The sequence below is a fragment of the Mustela nivalis genome, assembly GCF_964662115.1.
Source record: "Mustela nivalis genome assembly, chromosome: 12".
Lineage (NCBI taxonomy): Eukaryota > Metazoa > Chordata > Mammalia > Carnivora > Mustelidae > Mustela > Mustela nivalis.
The window spans coordinates 76,770,602-76,788,832 of NC_139031.1; the positions used below are offsets into that span (position 1 = coordinate 76,770,602).

The following is an 18,231-nucleotide window of genomic DNA, read 5'->3' on the forward strand; positions in this document are numbered from 1 at the left end:
ACCATTGCAAGCAAGACACAATGATTGATACTGCAATTAGTGGACAGAAGTTTGAGGAGAAACAGAATGTTTGCATAGTCAAAAAGTATGCCTTCCTAAGGTAGCTTAATTACGAAAAAAAAAAAAAAAAGATAGTACCTTTGCAATGGGGAAATATGGCAAACATCATCTTAACCAAGTGATCAGGGTAAACAGCCCCGGACTTAACCAAATTATAACCACCCCCGGGCTCCCTGCCATGTGATGCACTAAGATGAGATGCACCTCTTTAGTGTCCTTCCTAACAATTCTTGACCTCAGTCTAATTTTGGGAAAACATCAGACAAATCCAAATTGAATGACATTGCGTGAAATAGCTAACTAGTACTCTTTAAGTGTGTCAGGGTCATGAAAGACCAGGAATGAATGAAAAAATACCACAGAATGGAAGAGACCAGGAAGAAAGGACAACACTTACAATCTGGGATCCTGAGACAAAAACAGCATGAGTGGAAAAACTGGTAAAATCAGAATGAAGTCTGTAATTTACTTAGTATCACTGTACCAGTGTTAATTTCTTAGTTTTGGCAACTGTACCACAGTCAGATTTTAACATTAGGGAAACCCAGGTGAACAGTGTAATAACTCCGTGCTGTTTTTGCAACTCTTTAAATCCAAAATCATCTCAAAACTAAGAAAAAAAAAAAAGAAACATAAGACTTGTCAGGAAAATAGCAGTCATTTTATAGGTCATGGAATTGTGAAAAGCTGCCGTTGAAGCAAGCATACTGCAATTAGGATGCTTTTGGTTGCAAGGAACGGAGAAACCAACTTAATTGTCTTAAGTAATTGCTTATTTAACTGAAGAAATAATGGAAGCAAGTGGATACAGGATCAAGATGTTCAACTGAGACTATGTCTTTTGATTTAGAGTCTCTTTAGTTTAGCTTTACTTTATAAGCCAACTTTATCCTCACCCTAACGAGAGAGCTGCAGTTCTAGGCTGAGCGCTGGTGTCCAGAGTGAGACACCTGCCGATTGCAGTGGCTTTCTTAAAAAAAGTGTAAGGGTCTGCTCTCCTCGAAGTTCCTAGGAAGCTTCATCCTCCAAAGATCTAACTGGATCTAACGGAGTTGGATGCTCAGTACTGACCCAATGGCAGGTGCAAAGGGGATCACTTAGGCCATTTGTCATGGACCTGGTTTCTAAAAGCAGTCACTGGCCAGAGGATTTGAACTATTCTGCCCATTTTGGAGCTGAGGATGGGCTGTTGAGTTGCATGGAGCTGTGTAAGTGGATGAACTAAACTTAGGGTCTCAGGAAGGACAAATGATGGTTAAGAAGGAAAGAAACAGCTCGATATAACATATTTTTCAAATTAAAAATTGTATGCTTGATTTGGGACTAATAAATCAATATTCTAATATGGAAACAATAAAAAGAATATGGGAAATTCACACCCTCCTCAAAAAACTAGGAAGGTCTGCTCTCATCCTCTCTGTGGCCCTGGTATAATTATTTTCAGCAGTCTGGTAGACCCAGTAGGTTTACTTATTAGGCCTTTAGATTCCATCACTGCCTAATCTGATCCGTTTCCATTCATTTCAGTCAGCATCTTGGAAATGGTTCTTTTGTTTACATGCATTTGGCGCATTTCCCATCCCTAATTTGATCACTTGCACCTGGAAAAATGGGTAATTTCATTTGAAGTTTCAGGTGCCCTCATTAAGGAACAAAGCATTACGTAAGCTTCCTGCTGGCTGAACACATTTAAATTGTTCTCACATAAGCGCCTCACCTTCTTACACACAAAATGTTATAGGAGAAGCAAAACAAAAGAGTGTCTTTTGGTAGAGAAGGTAAAAATATTCCGTTGTCTCTAGAGAAAAAATCTTTAATTGGAGTAAGCTGGCAATGCTCTCTATATCAGCGCTGTTCACTCTATGGAAAACTTGCAGCCATAATGACACTAGTGAGTGTATTGTATAAAGAAAGGGCACAACTGGGGCACTTGGGTGGCTCAGTGGGTTGAGCCTCTGCCTTCGGCTCAGGTCATGATCTCAGGGTCCTGAGATTGAGTCCCGCATCGGGCTCTCTGTTCAGCAGGGAGCCTGCTTCCCCCTCTCTCTCTTCCTGCTGCTCTGCCTACTTCTGATCTCTCTCTGTCAAATGAATAAGATTAAAAAAAAAAAAGGGTACGACTGGTCTGTGTCCCTCCAAACATTCACATAACTTTTTCGTTCTTTTTTTTTTTTAAAGAATTTTTATTTATTTATTTGACAGAGAGAGAGAGCGCGCGCACAAGCATGCAGCGTAGCAGGCAGAGGTAGAGGGAGAAGCAGGCTCCTCACTAAGCAGGGAGCCCAACATGGGGCTCAGGATCCTGGACCCTAGGATCATGACCCGAGCTGAAGGCAGACGTTTAACCATCTGAGCCACCCAGGCGCCTCACATAACTTTTAATAAATGTGAAGTAAAGCCTTTTCCACTTTTTAACAATTTTAGTTTTAAAAATTATCTTCCATACGTAATTAGAGTTTTGCTGATGCCATCGTGGGAACTAGTTTAAGCTTTCTGTGTTTTCTTACATGCTTCCATAGTGTATTTTAAAATATTAAAAATTATACTGATAAATTACCCTTTCACTGAGGCTCAATTGGATCCACAGCTATAGATCTGAACTCTTTTTTATCTCAAAGTATCTCACTGCCTGACGATTTTCTCAATGAGGAGAAGAAACCTTGACCTCTTAGTCTGTTCAAAAGAGAGTTCATTATAACACAGTCTGAACCTGTCCTCCCCCAACATGTTCACTTTCAATTGAGAGCCCCAGGGAGGTGATAACCCTGGTGGTGACCTTGGCCTTTAACTCGGGCTGCCATCTTTAATTCCTCCCACCTGCTTTTTGGCCTCCACTTACAATTACTAAGTACTCTTGATTTTAAAGCTAAGTGGTTTGTTTGTTTGTTTGTTTGTTTGTTTTAATCTGTGCTTTCTTTTCTATTCCCACAATGACCCATCTTGTTACAACAGACTGTGTGTTTTCTACCTGGCCTCAGATTGTCTTCCTGTCCCAGCAACTCCCCGCCCCCAACACCCACAAACACACACCCACACTCACACAAACAGCTTTCAGGGAGAATACTACCTAGATTTGATTTCATGATCTTCTCATTCCCTGCTTCAGAATTTTTGATGGCTGTCTAATAACTAAAGTCTAATAAACAAGGCTGTCGATAATCTGGCCACCATCTGCCTTAGTAGTCTACTTTAGTGAATCCTTTAGGTCTCAGCCTAATTGACTTTATTTGTGTCCTCCTTTTAAAAAATCCTTGCTTCTGTCATCTGTCATTCTCCCAAGACCCCTTTGTCTCCTGTTTCCTCTCTTCTCCCTGTCTTAGTTGCGGCTGCTGTATCAAAGAACCATAGCCTGGGTGGCATAGAAACAATAGGAGATGCCTGTTGTTTTGGAGGCTGGAAGTCTGAGATCAGGATGCTAGCATGGTCGGGTTCTGGTAAGAATTTGCTTACCAAAAATTCTGCTGAATTTTTGTTGTATCTCTGCATGGCTTCCAGAGGGCAACAAAGTTCTCCGGAATCCCAATTATAAGGGTGCAGATTCCATTCACAGGGATTATACCCTCATGACCTATTACTTCTCAAAGACCCCATCTTCTAAGACCATTAGCATCTTGGAGGTTAGGATTTCTATCACCTTGGGGGTTAGGATTTCAACACAGGAATTTGGAAGGGACACAACATTGGGTCCATTGCACTCCCTAACTAGGTTTTCTTCAGCTGTTAGATCCACTCCCTATATTTTAACTAGCACCTCCATGGGAATTACTCCCAAGTTCAGCACCTTTAGCTGACATACTTTCCTGACTCAGAACTGCGAATCAGTCCTACTACTTTAGATATTCCTCAGAGAACAGATTGAACCTATCACTTTCCTCTCCCCAGTCACTATGTCCCTGTATATTCAATCATCAACTGTTGATAATTCTGCCTCCTAAACAGTACTGCAATCTGAGAAAAGTTCCAAGCTTTTTGGTGTAAAGGGAATATTGACTATTGGTGGTGGGAGGGGGAGATAGAAAAAAATATAAATTCAATGATCTCAGGGTCCTGAAATCAAACCCTGTATCAGGGTCTGTGCTCACCACAGAGGCTGTTTGTCCCTCTCCCTCTGCTACTCCCCACCACTCTCCCTCCCTCTCTCTTCCATAAATAAATAAGTAAATAAATAAATATCTTTAAAATTACACGAACCAGAGAAAATGCTAAAAATACAGGATAGACTCAAATAATACTTTAAAACCTGGAAATACTTAATGCTTTGTAAACGTAGCAAGCAAATTATTACCTCCAACATATCCATTAGCCTAACCCTAAATATATATTTATTTATTTTATTTAGCTTCTATACACACTTAGCACAAAGCTTAAGTTTGATATTGAATAATGATCCTCATTAAGAGCTGCAGAATAATTTAGAAGTCCCAATTTCATCCTTTTACATGTAAACAATATTTTAAAAATAGAAGCGTCACCATATACAGTATTTCTAAAGTTTATGGCAAAGATTTTTTTCATTACATTCTCTATAAACTCTGTTAAAAATATGCAGCAACATATGAACACCATGATTGTTAACATACAAATGCTTTTTGTTTTATTCCCATAACTAGAACAGAATATATTTATAAAGCAGTATTGTGGTTGCATTTTTTTGTATGACTATACTTACAGGACAGAATAATGTTACAAATGAATCAAAAATGTTGGATTTAGAATTATATAGGATACATTAGGGTACATCAACAAAAAATCTTCACCTAATCCCTATCCCATATGCTATAATACAGTTGTTTTATCAAGGAGAGCTCTAGTTCTGGTTTCTTTTTATTTATTTATTTATTTATTTGACAGAGAGGGAGAGATCACAAGTAGGCAGAGCAGCATGCAGAGAGAGAGGAAGAAGCAGACTCCCCGCTGAGCAGAGAGCCTGATGTGGGTCTCCATCCCAGGACCCTAGGATCATGACCTCAGCCAAAAGCAGAGGTTCAACCCACTGAGCCACCCAGGTGCCCCTAGTTCTGGTTTCTTTAAGTGAAATGAACATTCTGCACTTATATGCTCATTATAAAAAGAAAAAGAAAAACAACTTTGAAATACAAAACAATAACACTTTTTTGTATCTTCTGGAAAAGTTTTAGCTGTTTGACTTCAACTCATGTAATGTCCTCATGACTTTGTTTTGATTATTTATATGGTTTGATTCTATCCCACTAAATCTGCCCAAACTATTTGTTTAATTTCTACATTTAAGAACTGTACAATAAGTAGAAATGTTGAAGGGATATTCGAATTCAGCTTTACCAAATGATGGTTAAAACTAGTTATTAGTATTATATTACATGTGATGAATATGAATGGATTCCTAATATAATAGACATTTTTATATTTAACACCTTCTTTAAACTTGGTGTATGGAACACTAGACACACTCCTTAAATGATACACAGAGTGTAGTAATCAAATCTTCCTGTGTAGGAAGAAAATCACCACACTGTAAGGCAGCAACTACAACTTGCTACTGACAGGAGGTCCCATGATATCCTGTAATCCAATAAAGATTTGCACACATGCAAAACATTCCAAAATAAACAATTCTGATGGTGTGTCTACATTCTGCTTATCTAAATTGTGTCAGTTTTATTTCTACTGGCAGTAAAACTAAACATTTATTTATCTATTCTTTGGAGAATTACTCTTTCTTTGCAAGTAACTCTAAGATAAAGTTATAGTGTGTGGATGACATATGGAAATAAATGGACAGAAAATAAATAACTTCCTCATCAAGAGCTGATGGCTTAAATTTTCAATTCACCAAAAAAAAATTTCTCTTTCATTTTGACTAAAGTTTATAAAACATTTTTTGTTGTTTTCATAAATGAAGATGCTTTAAGTTTCATGTAACAAAACACAGCTGACTGTGGGTTGACATTGAGAAGGTTATCATGTCACATCCCAGGAAGATCCCAGTTCTTCAGTGCTATCAAGGATTCTGTTTATCATTTCATCTGCCAACTCCTGATATGATCACTTCTCCCCTTAAGCTGATTCCCTTCAGGGCCCTAACATGACTTCTGTCATCACAGGCATTGCAGGTGGACAGCAAGGTCCAGGAGAGAAAGAAGACTGTTCCCGTTTGTGAAGCTGTTATTACAAACAAGAAAACCCCTTCCTCATTTCTTAAACAAAATTACATACATACATTACATCACATACCTCTGGCAAAGTCAGTCATGGCTAGGAAAAGGGAATTACCTAATAGACTAGCCAATATTCCACTTTTTAGTACTTCTCTGTGTACATGGTAAGGGTGATAGTGGATGAGCAGAAAAAACAGGGGCTCTGATGGCAAGAAATGCCCTTGTTAGGCAGCATAACACTTCTGATAGTCACCAGACGTGTTTGTGTGTTAGCCCTTGCTTATAAATTATTCACCCTCATTTAAGAGAAGAAAATGTACATAAAATGTTGTAAACAAATTTGGGTATTTAATACCTCTTTCTAAAAACTCTCCTTGATATAGAAAGATGTCTAGAATGATACACAGTGAACCTCCGGTAACTCCAGGGAACAAAATAGGGAATATGAAGGGAAAACACTTACTTTTTAATTCAATGCTTCTATGTAATTGATTTGTTAATCTATTAACTTAAAAATGAAAATGGGTTTTCATAGCTATGCAGTAAATTACAAAAATGATTATATTCAGAGAAATATTTTTTCTATAATTTTAAAAAGGCAGTAGGGAGTGAGTGCTGCCGGGTCACATGCTGTTATGTATTTATCTGAGGAACCCATTTTTCAAGCTGTGAGGAGTCTATCATTGGACACGGTATAAGAAGGTATTTAAGGAAAGTATTAAAATGACACAGGTTGTTAGAGCAAGCCTGAACTGGTAAGTCACCTTGAAACCTGGCATTTCAGGAGTGTTCAGACCTCCAGCATCCAGTAACACAGCCACTAACTACACAGCGTTGTTAACCGCTGGAAGCATTGCTAGTCAGAATTAAGATTGCTGGAAGTGTAGAATACATACTCACTTCCAATAAAGATAAAATAGCACTATAAATTTTATATTGATTATCTATTAAAATGACATTTCGAATGGATTTGGCTAATCCATTAAAATTATTTTCATCTGATTCTTATTTACTATTTTAAGAAACATATCTCATAAAAGATGTCAGGTTATATATGGGGCTCACATTTGTGGCTCACGTTACGTTTCCATTGCACAGCACTGTCTAGGTGTCTCCCAAGGAGGGCTGGGTGGATTTCTGTTGTGGGAGAACTCTGCAGCCTCCTTGAAATCAGCAGCTGGGTGGACTAGGTTTGAAGTGAAATTACCAAACTCAAATCTTTATATCTCTCAGGGACAATAGCACTGCTTAATCTCATAGTTAATTATAATCTAGATGTATATCATCTAGGCAGAATCTATATAAATAATAATCTTAGGTGGGGAAGAAACTTTCTCTGAAGAAACAAGAGGAGGATATATGGAATAGGGAATGGTGACTTACTAAAGTCTGAGGATATGAGTAGTGTGGAGAGTCACAGAAGATCCTGTCAATCGGATAACCTTCTGGACTAGTTGGAATGAAGACGGGGTAATATTACAGTGATTTCAAGAAAATGATAGTTGACCAAGTCAATGAAGTACCCCGAAGGCTGAGGACACACTAGATTCTGACTCGGGAGTGGAGCTGAATGTGACAGTGAAGAGGATTTCCGCTGCTTTCCAATACATGCATCTCAGTTTGGTGAGCCAGTGAAGATGAGAAGTGGGGGAGGCGTCTTCTGGAAGGTCACAGGATGTCACCACAGAGACGGGCTCACCATTGTCTCTTGGGAAGCCCATGAGGAGTAGGATGCTGAAACTGAAGAATGCCGCAGGAGCTCTAGCCTTAGGGACGAGATTTCCAGAGATTACAGGAGTGGGGCTGCGCTGAGATCGCACGTTTCACTGTTTTTTTTGTTTGTTTGTTTGTTTTTATTATCATGACCTTCATCTATGTGTCATGCTAATATGCTCTGAGGCAAATGTGGACTACAATTTAGAGCATTCAGGAACAAGATTAAGGCATTTAAAGACCATTAAAATAGAAAAAAGGTTTAACACTTTTAAGCTTAGAGGTCTTAGCAAATCCATCTATAATAATGTGTGACTTTTGTCATCTGCTTCAGTAGCTTGGAGTACTAATAAATGACATTGATTTAATATTCGAATTAATTTCTAGACTCTTCACATTAGCTGGGCCTGCCCTTTCTCTGGATGTCTCCACCCAGACAGAGAAAGTCTTCACTGCTTTTAAATGTCCATCTGCCCCAGCATTCAACTACAGAGGTTTTCACAATTCTTTTTATTATTTAAATAAGCAGGGATTTGGCTTCTTTAAGCATATGAGAATCAATTATATGCAGTTTTAAAACTGAGGGACTTTTAACATTAAAAGCTCTCTACTCAGTGGAGAGACTGCTTCCCCCTCTCTCTCTCTGCCTACCTCTATGCGGCTTGATCTCTGTCTGTCAAATAAATAAATAAAATCTTAAAAAATAAAAAGAAAAAATAAAAGAAAAGCTACTAAATAACTATGCATTTATCAGTTTTATTCCAATCAAATCTAATTAAATTATATATGTGAAAATCAAATTAATCTAGTGATAGCTGAAGTATAAAACGTTATAAAAATGTACAAGTTACTGCTTAGAGTAGCATTTAAATATTTTAATTACATATGTAATTCTCAAATACCTGTTCGGGTTAAAAAATCATATAACAGATGCATATTTTATAAGCCATAGTTATTTCCACTCCTTTTTTGCAATCATTATCTTTAAAATTTTTGTAGTGTACTTTTAAACGTTTTCCTATATAAGCTCATATATTTATAGATGTGTTTTTTATGATTTTTTGTGCATGTATGTGTATTTACATGACCATATAGGCATGTTTTTCACATATGTATTTATTTCTATCTGTTTTCTACATAAATGAACTCATATAATAATAGAATATTTGAGAATTGGATTTTCAGTCAACAATATATCCAAAATTCTTGGGGCGCCTGGCTGACTCAGTCAGTAGGGAATGCGACTCTTGATCTCAGGGTCATGAGCTTGAGCTCCACAGAGAATGTAGAGATTACTTAAAAAAAAAAAAAAAAGGGCAATGTATCTGAGATACTTGCCATAGGAGAACATTTAGATCTACCATATTTTCATAGTATGGATAAAAGACAATCAGTAAGGTTGAGGAAAGCAAGTTGCTTTTGCATTTTGTCCAGTGCTTTGTTGGCAAACTGTAATGAGGGAATAAACTATATTTATTGGTCTAGAGTGGATAAGCCTCCAGGGGTTTCAGATGTAAGAGGTTAACCAGTATCATCATGTCTGTTTACATACAAAGAAAACGCATCCAGAAAACATCAGAAATTTACCAAGGTCAAATAGTAAGCTGTGTGGTCATGTCTGAGTGTAACTGGCCGTCTCCCATTTATGCCGGTGATGTGAGAACAGATTGTACTGCAATAAGGATTGTGTAAAAGGATGGATTTCTGAACTGAATACATAGTTGTGATAAAGCAGTATTTCTGACTAAGGGGGGAAAAACCCAAATACCTAATAGATTTTATGGACTATATAGGTTGTATTAAAAAGAAATTGAATCCCCAAACTCTAAGTGACTATGACAGCATGGCAGCAAATATCCCAACACATGTGCGGATACATTGCTTAGGCGAATTGGCATTTTAGTGGCAAAATAATATTATCTCTATTTATTAAAATGTATTTAAGTGAGCTACATTCCTTTTGCAAAGGATTGAACTCACCGAATTTCTGCTGAGAATTACAGTGAATTCTTCTTAATGCCCTGGGCTTAATATCTGAAGACACAGTTTAGAACTCTGCAACACCCCCTGCCACCAATAAGTAGCATATGTATATCCACAATTCTTTACCTTCTTGCCTACTAAAAAAAATTCTGAGTCTGCCAGCTTGGCTCCTGGTCCTCTGCTAAGCTTCATCAGGGTAATGGGTAGGAAAAAAGGAGATGCCAAAAATACTAGGCTAAATTGGAAAAGATAGCTTTATTTCTGGAAGAGAAAAGTAATATATTCGTAAAAGGAAGGAAAGGAGAAAAGTTTTTAAACATTTGGAGAAGAAACATTTTTGTGGACAGTTTCTGTGTGAATGAAATTAAGAACACGTTTTTGCTTACATTATAAATGGGATCGCTTTTTGCCATTTAAGAAAAACTTAGTAAATCTTGTAGTAAATTTGTTATGATTTTTCAGTTGTAAGATTGAAGTGGTTAAAGAAAATAATTTGAAAAAAGTAGACTTAGTTTGACAAAAAACTTTTAGCATGATACATAAAGGTTACCATTAGGTGTGTAAAATTGAGCAAAACAACTGGAACAAAAACAATTTTAAATATTTTTAAAAAAATAAAATAGCAAGGATAGAGATAGAAAGTATTGGAAGGGAAAATACAGGTATGATACATGGTTGCTCAAGAAGATTTAAAATAAATAGGCTGAAGAGAGTCAATTGAGAATAATGTTGTCTTAAAATATTTTAGTATGAAAGAAATAGGGCATCTAATGAAAACAGAATAATAAAAAAGGTGAATCTTTTAGATCTTTTAGATCTTAAGGTGCAAGATACAAGTAACTGAAGAGAAACAAACTATTGAAATGTACTAATGCAAAGCAGGTGTGATTAAATAACGAGTTAACTATTTCCTACAGATAGGATTAAAAACATTTTATCCCAACAGGTGACAGGCACATAATTGAATTTCGAATTTCTGGTCTAACTGTGATTTATTCCTATAAGAAATATTAAATGAAAGTGGAATTAATAGTATCTCTTGTATATTTTTGGATTAGATACCCTATCTGAAAGTTAAATATAAGAATGAATGATCAACATGTATATTTCCTAACAGCCTCAATGCCGTGATACTGATATATGGAATAACCTTTGAGCCTTAGACTCAGGAAAGTATTTATTAATTAAAAAAAAAAACTTTTAAAATAATACTTTGAATAACATTGTAGCCAGCACTAACTGGACACTTACTAAATTCCATGATTTTACTAAATTTAAAATAAGATACAGTATTAACTCATTTAATTCTCAAACAACTCTGAGAGCTAGTTATTATTATTATTACCTGCATTTTAGAGAAAAGGAAGATGTGCATAAGTTAAGTCATTGCTAAGGTCACCCAACATAGAAGTGGTGGAAATAGGGGTGCCTGGGTGGCTCAGTCGTTAAGCATCTGCCTTTGGCCCAGGTCATGGTCCCAAGGTCCTGGGATTGAGCCGGATTGAGCTAGATCAAGCCCCACATCAGGCTCCCTGCTCCACGGGAGGCCTGCTTCTTCCTCTCCCACTAGCCCTGCTGGTGTTCCCTCTCTTGCTGTGTCTCTCTGTGTCAAATAAACAAAATAAAATCTTAAAAAAAAAAATGTGGTAGAAACAACCTAGAATCTAGGAAATCTGGGGCAAGAACATGCGCTCTTAACAATATTCACCATTGGCTCACTCAGCAGTTAATCCAGGCTATTTTTAAAAGCCACAGAAAAGTTCATTTTTAGGGAAAGGCAATCACTCTTCAAAGACATAACTTTTAAAACCAATCTGATGACTCTTAAGTGGAAGACTTTTATCCCCCTAATTATTTCTGTGCTTTTCAAGGAATAAGGGTGTACTTCTTGTGCATATGCCATATAGAAAGAGCCATTACATCAGATCTACACCACCTTGTTCTAACCTAATAATTCATTTGTATTCCCTGTATTCTTTATATAAATATAGTGAATAAACCAAAAACTACGTTTGCTCTAATTATCAAGAGCCTCATAATCCATAACATATTCTCAAGCCTCAAATAATTTAGAATTCTGTTAACTTGACATAGGATTTATTACTATGTTTGCACTTCTGACATTTTCTTCACGTGATGCTATTCTGCAGCAGATTCTTCGGTTTCTGCTTACCAAACTTTAGAAAGGAATAAAAGAGAAACAGTGAATTTTAAGAGCTTCACAGTATCCAATTCTTCAGATCCTCGTCCACTCTGACCTTTATTCCATAACCTTCGGTGTACAAAATGCAGAAACATGGCTGTTCTCGTAAGACTGACCTTGAAGTTTCTTGCACTGAAAGAAATAAGGAAACCGTGTATTTTTCATTTCCTTTCTTTCCTCTGTCTTCATGCATACCATGACCCTTTAACTCGAATATAGCAATTTCCGAGCTCAAGGAAACCCGGAGTCTGTATTTATGCTGTTGACTATAGAGATTATTTCCTTCGCTGGAGCATGGTGGGTAATGACAGACCGAGCATGAGGAAGCGGAAACCTGTAGATTTTTATTATAATGTTTGGAGGAAGATAAGTTTACTTAAAACAACCTCTATTATAGTCCCTTCTTTGGCTTGTTGGTCTTCAAAGATAGGTTCTCGCTGATTAAAATAGCATGCCAAATCTCTTTGGCTGCTTAAAATGATATCAAACTGGAACATTATATTGATGGAACAGCTGAAAAGATCTTCAAGAGTCTCCAGATTTGAGATTATTACTCTTTTGTTGGCCACAAACCCATTTGAGATCTGATGGAAGCTCTACATGTTCGCCTTTGAAAGAGGTATGTTTGACTATAACTGTGACATTTGCTTGATTGGCAGGGATTCAGGGCTCCTCAGGTCCCCCCAAAAGTCTCCTAGTATCAGATTCACAACTTTACTCTAGCCCAGTGCTACTGATTCATAGAGAATTAAAACAACTTGGTGATAGGAAGATGACAACCTGAGGATGTGCATTCTGATGAGTGCATTGATCTCTCCTTGCACATACATGTACAGCGATAGTTCCCTTTTTTATAATACATGTAAGTTGAAGTTAAGTGACCCAGTTTCTGCCTCCCATTTTCACATGGCCTTCTCTTCCTCTGTCCTTGTGTCACTTATACCAGGATACTTGTCACTGGATTTAAGGTCCACCAAAATGGTTTTATTCTGAGATTCTTAATTATATCTGCAAAGACCTTTTTCCAAATAAGGAAAACTTATTTCCTAATAAGATTACATCCACATGTTCATGTTGTTAGGGTTACCATTCAATCCATTATAGTTAACCATTACTGATCATTTGTTATGTACAGGGCATTTGATGTACTTTCTCTTTTGATCTTACCAAAATTCTGTGAAGTACGATACCCACCATAGATGAGGACCTTCAGAACTACAGAAGTTAAATAACTTCCCAGACTTCACATGGTCTAGTCAGTGGTGGAGTTCTTGCTTGGCCTATATCCCCACTATTCAAGAATTAAGGATTGTTAACTAGTTACCCAAGGTTAAGCAAAACACAGGAAATTTCTTAAAATCCTCTTGGACTCTGTGGTTTAATCAAATAGAAACTGTATGAACACAATTAGCTGAGATACAGAGTAGAAGATACATACAGTGAAGAGAAATCTGTATGAACTGTTCCAGATTTTCAGAGGAAGCTGATTTTCCCAGCCACTTACCAATTTATGGTTTCTTAATATCCTAATATAACAAGACTGATTATAAATGGCTTCTGTGATTTTCCCATTGCTTTAATACTCATTTTGCAAATCAACACTGTCTTACTTAATGTGCATTCAATCATTTATTTATTCAGCTTATGTCAAGGACCAGAGAATTGTGTTATACACTCAAGATGTAATGCTTAAGGAAAAAAAAAAAAAAAAAAAAGCCAAATCTCCCCATCCCCGCCCCGTGTACATGTTAGTGAACGAGATAAACAGCAATGACATGAGAGGGCAAATACATAAAATGATCACTGTTTTCAGCGAGTGCTATGAAAGCAGCGAACTGGGGAAGGGATCCTGGTTTAAGTGGGGAGGGCCAGTCAGGAAAGACCTCTCTGTGAATGGGGCGTTGCTGTTGAAGTGTGAGCACGGAGAAGGATTCACCCACATGAGAAGAACAGTGAAAGGGCATTGCAGACTACACAAACAGCTGGTACAAGTCACGGAAGACCAGAAAATGCTTAGCATCTTCAAATAACTGTAAACAATGGCTAGTGTGGGAATGCCACACACTGTGAAATAGGCAGGGGCTAGAGGATGAATGACTTGCTCAGGGAAGGGAGTGAGGCTATTTGCTGGGTGTACGGGGTAAAGACCTAACGGCGTAAGTAGGAAAATGATACAACTGAGTTCTTTTGGGAAGATCGCTTTTGTATGACCACCTGGCAAGTGTGGGGGAAGAGGGGCAAATGAAAGGACTTTGAGAACTTAAAACTTACCTGTCAATATTCAAAGTTCATTTAAAGGATGGCCTGTCACTGACATACATGAGGAGTACACTGTAGTTTTTTAAAAAAATTTACATGTATGGTCAACAGGAGCATATATTCGTAGCAAATCAATTATCTGGTACCTATTATCTTGTACTCCACAAATGTTGAATATATGATATATATGTGATGTAAGGTGGATATTGTTAAAGGGGTGGCGTGTCATTGTTAATGTAAAAGAGAATATCTATCTAAAAACAGTTTCTCTCAAGTAAGAGATGAGGTGGCAATCTCATGTCTCCAGCATCTGGCCACCCAAAAGAAGTTAATTGATCAATGATAAATAGTGGGGATTTTTACCTGGTCTGTGTGCTTCTCTGCAACTTTGTTTTCATCAACCGTTGATTCTAGACATGTCACTTTTCCATCATGAACACTTGACAGAAGTGGTCTACAGAGCAGAATTACTGCTGTTTTCAGACCTTCACTCAACCAAAGGAGAATGGAAGTATATTATTTATTGTCTAGATTTTCATGTATTTGGACTTCCACAGTCTAAAAATAAAGTTGCAGTTTGTGTCTTAGGAAAACTCTATTGCAGTTAGTTGCCAATTCTGTTTTTCATTATCAGTACAAACTGCTGATCATATATATATTTTTTAAGATTTTATTTATTTGAGAGAAAGAGCCAGCACAGGAGCTGGGTGGGGAGGCGGTACACATAGGGGAAGGGGGAGAGGGACGAGCAGATTTGGCACTGAGCTCCAAGCCCAAGCCAGGGCTAGATCCTGGATCCCTAAGATCATGACCTGAGCCAAAAGATGCTCAGCTAACTGAGCCACCCAGGTGCCCCCATTATTTTATTTTTTAGAAGTGAGATTATAGTCTTTCTTCCTTGGGGTGCCTGGTGGCTCAGTCAGTTTAGAGTCCAGCTCTTGATTTCTGCTCAGGTCAAGTTCTCTGGCTTGTGAGGTCCAGCCCAACCTCAGGATCCATGCTGGACTTGGAGGTAGTTTAGTAGTCTCTCACCTTTTACCCCTCCCCCACCGCATGCATAAGCGCTCTCTCTGTCTCTAAATTGAATGAATGAATGGATGAATGAGTGAACCCTTTCTTCCTTGTATGTATGAGAAAAATACTTGTATTTTTTACTGCAGTAGAAAGCAGATTTCTCTCCATGACTTGGACGTTAAGGAGTAGTATAGTTATGACCTTTCATTATGCTTGCTTTAAACAACTTTAGTTTTCTTATGATGTGTAATTCTATTTCTCCTCACAGCACATAAAGAGGAATAATGTTGGTATTTTGCAGTTAATTACTTTCCACTAGTAGAAACAGTGACAGGATTTCCTATTGCTAAGAAAAATCCCCCAACCACCATCCTTGATTGGCAGTGTAGACAAAACTTCTTGTGAATGAAATTAAGACATTCCCAATTCACTTCTACCTATATACTCTGACAGACTGTTTCACATAGAGTTTGAGTCCTTTTTTTATTACTCTGACTTCAGTAGCAGTTGGTCAGCTAATACCTTTCATCAAATTCCAGATTTTAGTTATCACTTGTAGTGATGAAAGTATGTCATCTGATGCCATATTTGTTTTTAGATTTAATCTACTGATGTTTGAAAAATTTCTTTTTCGTAGTGCAAAATTTCATTTATTAAATTGAAAACATTAAAAAGTAGTTCGAAATTTTTGTTTAAAGTTCTATGTAGGTTAAGTAAATAAACATACCCTAAGAAAAACAAAATAAAATGGTATTTGTAGTTTAAAACCCAGTGGTTTTATTATTCATTAGGGACAGGTCTTTCAGACAGGAAAATTGATAGAATTCACTTCCCTTTTTTTACAACATAGAAGTTTAAGTTACAAGAAAAATAATTCATTGTCTCTGCCTGTAAATACTATTGTGAGCAGTGCAGTGATATACTGCAATGGAGTATATATGGAACATTCTAAAACACAGTGTGAAATCTTTAATGGTAAAATAATACACAATGGTAGGGACTTAGAAAATGTGTGTTGAATTTTATTTTTAAAGGCATGTGAGAAGTGAAGGACCTCAGCCATGGTATGGCTCCTTGAACAATGCTGAATCTTACGAAGTTCTAAGTCTTAATTCCAGTTACCAGTATTAAATGACTTTAGCATTCTGATACTACTTTTCAAAGACTGGGATAGTGTATCAGTTTCAGAGTAGACATGGGCCAGGCTTAATTTATGAAACTTTTAAACTACTTAAAATTAATTTAACTTTGTTCTTAAAACCCATCTAGGGAATGTAACTATGCATTAATGAAGATCTGATATCATTTTGACGTGGAATTCAATGTATTAATAGGATCAAGGATTTTTTTTTAACTTTTGGCCCCTATATTCATTAAACAGACATGCACAGCATTTAGTGCCTTGTATCTGCTTGGAACAGGAGTTTAAAAAACAATACAGGCTTTGCCTTCAAGGCAAAAAGAAGAGGATTATATAAATTGACAATTATATTTCGATGGCATAAATACTAAATTAGGATTAAGGAAACACAGAAATGAAATTTATCAGATTGAAAAGTTAAAGCAGGCCTCCCAGAGAAAATTCATGAAGTGTATTTGATGAAAGACTTGGAATTCACTGGGAAAGTGTACTCAGAGAAGTGGAAAATCATTCATTTAGTAAGATACAACAAAGAGGGATGCCTGGGTGGCTCAGCCAGTTAAGTGGCTGTCTTTGGCTCAGGTCATGATCCTAAGATCTGGGATTGTGTCCAGAGTCCTGCATCAGGCTCTTTGCTCAGTGGGGAGCTGCCTGCAATTCCCCCTGCTTGTGCTCAGTCTCTCTCTCTCTCTCTCTCTCTCTGATTAAAAAAGAAAGAAAGTGGGGCGCCTGGGTGGCTCAGTGGGTTAGAGCCTCTGCCTTCGGCTCAGGTCATGATCCCAGCATCCGGGGTTCGAGCCCCGCATCAGGCTCTCTGCTCAGCAGGGAGCCTGCTTCCTCCTCTCTCTGCCTGCCTCTCTGCCTACTTGTGATCTCTGTCAAATAAATAAATTAAATATAAAAAAAAAAAAAGAAAGAAAGAAAGAAAGAAAAGATGCAATAAAGAAATTATCAAAGTCTAAGTAGAAGAAGGACCAATGAAGGTAAAGAGAAAGGGATACACACGATAGACACCATGTGGATAGAATATACAGGATTTCATGAGAAATTAGAAATAAGGGAGCTGATTGAGAGGAAGGATGGGGAATAACTTGAGTCAGTGATTTTAACTAAAATGAAGGTGGTGGTAAGGCTGAATTTACTTTTGACCACTTTACTTACTTCACAGAAGAAATGATTAGTGTAAGGAAAATGATTTTGAGAGTAATCAAGAAATTTCTTATTTTAAAAATAGGAAATAGATTAGAATATTCTATCTGTTTGTAATCATTCTTGCTCTGTTTTAGGAAAAACGTTGGATAAAGACACATAAGATGATACCAAGTTCATCCTCTTATTGAAGTCTAGATTTTTGTTGCTATGCATGATTTTTTTTTTTTTCTTATGGAATTGACTCATAGATTAGAATGGATGTTTAGGCATAGATTAGAGTGTGCTTTGGTAAACTAAATTTGGTAAAAGCAAGAATCTTTATCATGTTTATAAGAACCTTTATCACGTTTTTTAAATATTTTATTTATTTATTTATTTGAGAGAGAGCATGAGAGGGTGGAGGGGCAGAAGGCGAAGGGGAAGCAGATGCCCCGCTGAGCAGGAAGCCCAATGATAGGGGGCTCCATTCCACGACTCTGGTATCATGACCTGAGCCAAAGGCAGAAGCTTAACTAAGCCACCCAGACACCCCAAGAATGACTTATTCTTTCAGTGAGTTCATTCACTGT

General features: G+C 37.2%; 1 protein-coding gene across 1 annotated transcript in view; it reads left to right on the forward strand.

Annotated features, from left to right (window-relative positions):
- The window catches only part of LOC309844997 (semaphorin-3E-like), a gene marked incomplete at its 3' end in the record, with an annotated part of 170,618 nt that overhangs the window by 37,676 nt on the left and 114,711 nt on the right, over positions 1-18,231 (forward strand). The gene's annotated exons all lie outside the window — the stretch shown is intronic.